The 5,797-nt window shown below is 43.6% G+C and overlaps 1 protein-coding gene across 3 annotated transcripts in view; it reads right to left on the bottom strand.

Annotated features, from left to right (window-relative positions):
• Positions 1-5,797, bottom strand: part of Rhoa (ras homolog family member A) — a 33,923-nt gene that overhangs the window by 27,363 nt on the left and 763 nt on the right. The window lies entirely within an intron of this gene.

The raw sequence follows: 5,797 nt of genomic DNA, 5'->3' as shown, positions 1-5,797 counted from the left end.
AAAAAAAAAAAAAGCCAGGCACCGGTGGCTCACATCTGTAATACTAGCTACTCAGGAGTTTGAGATCTGAAGATCGTGGTTCAAAGCCAGCCTGGACAGCAAAGTCCACAAGACCCTTATCTCCAATAAACCACTCAGAAAACCAGAAGTGTTGCCATGGCTCAAAGTGGTAGAGCCCCTTGCCTTGAGCTGAAGAGCTGAGGGACAGCATTCAGGCCCAGAGTTCAAGCCCCATGACCAACCAAGAGAGAGAAAGAGAGAAAGAAAAAGAGAGAGAGAAAGATTAAAAAGACTGGAGGTGCAACTCTGCAGTACAGTGCTTGCTTAACAAGCATGAGGCCCTGAGTTCAAAGCCCAGTACCACCACCACCACAAAAAAAAAAAGTCAGTTAAAAACTAAATACAGGGCTGGGAAGGTGGCTCAGTGGTAGAGTGCTTGCCTTCCAAGCATGAGGCCCTGGGTTCGATTCCTCAGCACCACATAAGAAAAAAGAAAAAAGCCGGAAGTGGTGCTGTGGCTCAAGTGGTAGAGTGCTAGCGAGCTGAAGAGCTGAGGGACAGCGCCCAGGCCCAGAGTTCAGGCCCCACGACCGGACCCAAAAAAAAAAAAAAAAGCTAAATACATTACCAGCACTTGGAGCAAGCACCAATAAACTGAGACCAACATCTAGAATGATTCACATGACTACAATAATTATAAGTACCTAAGACCTTCACTTAATACAACAGCACCAAAGATCCAAAATGAGTCACTTGAAGCCAGATGCTGGTGGCTCATACCTATAATCCTAGCTATATAGGAAGCTGAGATCTGAAGATCATGGTTTGAATCCAGCCTGGGTAATAAAGTACCTGAGACTCTAATCTCTAGTAAGCTCAGAAAAAGCCATAAGTGGTGCTGTGACTCAAGTGGAAGAGTTCTAGTCTTGAGCAAAAGGAAGTTTAGGGACAGAGCTCAAGACCTGAATTCAAGTCCCAGGACCAACACACCAACACACACCAACACACACACACACCAACACACACACACACACACACACACACGAAAAATAGAAACATTTAAAATAGGAACTCTGCAGCAATTACTAACTTTGAACTGCCTTGAAAATTAATTTATTAGCGCCACAAATATTCAACAGTGAGCACGCCCCAAAAGAATAGTAAGACACATACACTTAATACTCACAAGATTAAAATATAGAAGCTAAAAAGTTATTTACCTAGCAATTGCCTAGGATGGGCTTCATCTCCAACATCACTAAATAAATACATATTACTGTATAGGTTCAGGAAAACTGAGTTCCACTGGACAGGCTAATAAAGAGGGTAAAATCAGTGAGATGCCAGTGGCTCACTTCTGTAATCCTAGCTATATAGGAGGCTGAGACCCAAAGATCACATTTTGAAGGCAGTCTAGCAGGAAAGTCTATGAGACTCATCTCCAGTTAGCCACCAAAAAGTTGGAGGTGGAGGTGTGGTTCAAGTGGTAGAGCACCCACCTTGAGCAAAAAAAAAAAAAAAAAGCTCAGAGGATGAACAAATGCAACAGTGGTACTCACTAGACACTGTTGAAAATGAAGTATATAATTTGTGTGTGGGGACAGGAGGGAAAAGCTTGGAGAGAGCGAGGAGAGGGGTGACGTTGTCCAAAAAGAAATGTACTCAGTACCTGACTTATGTAACTGTAACCCCTCTGTATATCATCCATATAGTAATTTTTTTTAAAAAAAAAGACAGTAACCAGGGCCTGAGTCAAAGCCCCAGAACCATACACTTACACACACAAATAAGAAGGTAAACATTTAGCAATTTTTTTTTTTTTGGCCATGGGGATTGAATTCTGGGTCTGGGTGCTGTCCCTCAGCTCTTCTGCTCAAGGCCAATCTACCATTTGAACCATAGTACCACTTCCAGTTTTCTGGTGATTTATTGGAGATTAGAGTCTAGTGGTCTTTCCTGCTCCGGTTGGCCTTGAACTGCAATCCTCATATCTCACTCAGCTCCTGAGTAACTAGGATTCCAGGCACAAGCCACCGGTGCCAGGCAAGAATTTTTTTTTCCTGGCCAGTCCTGGGGCTTGAACTAGGGCTTGAGCACTGTCCCTGAATTTCTTTTGCTTAAGGACAGCACTTTATCACTTGAGCCACAACACCACTTCCAGCTTTTTCTGTTTATGTGGTACTAAGGAATCGAACTCAGGGCTTCATGCATGCTAGGCAAGCACTCTACCACTAAACCACATTCCCAGCCCAGGATTTTTTTTTTTTTGGTCGGTCACGGGTCTTCAACTCTGGGCCTGGGCCCTATCCCTCAGCTCTTCAGCTCAAAGCTAGCTCTCTACTACTTGAGCCACAGCACCACTTCAGGTTTTATGGTGGTTAATTGGAGATAAAGAGTCTCACTGACTTTATTGCCCAGGCTGGCTTTGAATCATTATCCTCAGATCTCAGCCTCCTGAATAGCTATGATTACAGGCGTGCGCCACCAGCGCCCGGCCCAGAAATTTTTAAGTCAGGTGTTGCAATTTGTAGCCAGGCTAACCTTGAACTTGAATCCTGTTGCCTAATTTCCCCAGTCTTGGGAATTACAGGATTTTGACATCATACCAAACCTCTCCAATTTTCACTGTTGGTTGTGAGGCTTGAACTCAGGACTTGGGCATTGTCCTTGAGCTTTTTTTTCTTTTCTTTTCTTTTTTTTGCTCAAGGCTAGCACTCTCTACTACTTTGAGCCAGTGCTACTTCCAATTTTCTTGTGCTTAATTGGAGGTAAGAGTCTCTGAGACTTTTTCTGTCCATGCTGGCTTTGAACCACAATCCTCAGATCTCAGCCTCCTGAGTAGCTAGGATTATAGGGAGGAGTCATAAGTGCCTAGCTGCCTCTCTTAAATTTTAAATCCAGTGATTATGTACTGTATATCATTATCACTAATAAAATTAAACCCAAATGTGCAGTCTACAGTCTACCAAACCAAATCACTTCGCTTACAAATTGAAGTATCAATCTGGTGTCTCACTGATCAACAGGCTCTTCTTTAGGACTCTGGTCACCACCTAGATTTCACCCACAGACAACATCTAAAAATCTACCTGTTTTCAGTAGCATAACTTACACCCCAACATGACCAGAAAAAACTTTAAGGAAATTAATGACAGGAAAGGATTCAAGACCAAAAATACTCCAACAAAACCATACACATGGCAGACAAACTGTTCACTTGCTATATGCACTTTTCACTCTAAAGCCAGAAGGGCTCACAGTTGCCTGCAAATAGGCTAGCCAGGCCTAATTACATTGGTTTGGGATAAAGGAATTCTGTGCCTTCCTCTGGAAATTGTGCTCTCAAGAAGATCCAAATACCTAAACCAGAACTAGAGTAGGAAGGGACTCTTGTGCATCCATTTATCTCCTTCCATTAACCACATCAAGACTATCCAGGTGCACAGAAGTATACTGTGAAAGCTAAAGAAGTGAAATGCTAGCCGGGCACTAGTGGCTCATGCCTGTAATCCTAGCCACTCAGGAGGCTGAGATCCGAGGATCACGGTTCAAGGCCAGCCCAGGCAGGAAAAGTCCGTGAGACTCTTATCTCCAATAAACCACTCGAAAGCTGGAGGTGGTGCTGTGGTTCAAGTGGTAGACTGCTCCCCTTGAGCTGAAGAGCTGAAGAGCGCAGGGACAGCGCCCAGGCCCAGAGTTCAAGCCCCACAACCGACCAGAAAAAAAAAAAAAGAAGTGAAATGTTTGCCAAGTGAACTTTGCAGATTCTCTCCCAAACTATGCCCAATCTTCAATAAAATGAGAAAACACTGGAGTATAGAATCCTTAAACTTTAGCTGACTCTAATGCAATGGTTAAGAGAGCACATTAAAACTATTATTAAAAAAAAAAAAAGTAATTCTAGTCCCCCTCAGTTACCCTGAGACTCCGGTTTTCACACCTACAAAGGCGATTGGCCTACACGTCCTGGGTCTAAGTTTAGAGGCTAAAAGTCTAGGTCTGTGAAGAAATCGGTTGAAAACATATTACTGTTCTCTTAGTTGAATAGAGGCTATAACTCTAACATTAATTTAGACTCAAAACAAGCTGCAGGTCTGCAGTGTAGCTCATTGGTAGAGCACCTACCTGTTAAGCATGCACTATGCTTTAGATTCAATACCAGCATTTAAAACAAAACAAAAACAATCCTAAGCTGGGTCCAGGTGGCTCATGCCTGTAACCCTAACAACTCAAAAGGCTGAGCTCTGAGGATCCTGGTTCAAAGATAGCCAAGGGAAGAAAGTCTGTGAGACTCCACAAGTACCCACTAAAAAGTCCCAAGTAGAGCTGTGGTTCAAGGGGGTAGGTAGAGTGCCAACCAAGAACAAACAAAAAATGTCAAGGACAATGTCCAGGCCCTAAGTTCAAGTACTGACTCAAAAACAGTGACTCACATCTGTAACCTTAGCTACTTAGGAAGCTCAGATCTGAGGATTATGTTCAAAGCCAGCCCAGGTAGATAAATCTGAGACTCTTATTTCCAGTTAACCAGCAAAAAAACCAATATCGAAGTGTGGTTCAAATGGTAGAGAGCCAGTGGGGCAAAGCAAGAGCACAGAGCCTTTGTTCAAGGCCCCCCAGTACTGGCCCACGCGTGCGTGCGCACATACATACACATACACACACACACACACACGCACGCATGCACACACACACGTACGCACATACACACACATCCAATCTATTTTGTTCCCCAAAAGCCATCACTACTCTACATATGTAGGCAGAATCTTAAAGTCATTTATCAAGAAATCCTGCAACAGGGCTGGGAATGTGGCTTAGTGGTAGAGTGCTTGCCTACCATGCCTGAAGCCCTGGGTTCAATTCCTCACTACGACATACACAGAAAAAGCCGGAATAGTGCTGTAGCTCCAGTGGTAAAGATGCTAGCCTTGAGCAAAATAAAGCTCAGGGACAGTGCCCAGGCCCTGGTTCAAGCCCCAGAACTGGCAGAAAAAATCCTTCACCCAATTTTTAAGCGCTAGTCTTGTATTCTTAATCCAAAGAACGTAACTTGTGTCAAATGCTTAAAACTATATGTCCACAAGTCTTTCCATGTCAAGGGTGACAATCATCCCCATGATACTAAATGGCTGAAAAATTCTCGCGATATACATTGTAAGGCATAGAGGGTTTTCCCCCCTCGTTCAGATTTGACAGAGAAAATATGATTACATACCTGCCAAGGAATGCCTATTTCAAAAGACGAAGTCGAAAGATAAAAAAAAACCGAACAAGTCACCAAAAAAAAAAAAAAAAAAAATAAATGATGACTATGAGAAAACTCAAGTAGAATCAACACTGAAGCAGTGGAAACAGAGCATGCCCCCCCCCTCCAACTGATCTGCTGCAAACAGTGCAATTTCATGAAAAGAACCTATAAACTGCATCCGATGAGTAAGGGACAGGCTTAGGTTAAGTGATTCCTAATTTAAGGCAGCAACTCCCGAGGAGAACTGTACCGACTTCGATGCAACCGCTCTCAAGTCACCCCAAATTCAACATTGCTTTTTATTTTTCAAGCCGGAAAACACCTTCGCCCGCACCCCGCCATCAGACACCCCCTAACCTACATCATCACCTTTTTAACTCCCAAGATTACTGCACTTAAAAAAATAAATAAATAGGATCGAAGCCGGAGCGTCTCACCGCACCCGCCCGGTACAAAACGGGGACCGGGTGGTTTGCACACCAAGTGGAAAGAGGCAAGATGGAGTTGTTCAAAGAGTTTCTTTCCCATTCCCAACTCCCGACAGCC

This window comes from Dipodomys ordii, unplaced genomic scaffold (genome assembly GCF_000151885.1).
Source record: "Dipodomys ordii isolate 6190 unplaced genomic scaffold, Dord_2.0 Scaffold107, whole genome shotgun sequence".
NCBI lineage: Eukaryota > Metazoa > Chordata > Mammalia > Rodentia > Heteromyidae > Dipodomys > Dipodomys ordii.
Note: the sequence above shows the minus strand (reverse complement) of the source record. Positions and strands in the feature narration are given on the sequence as shown.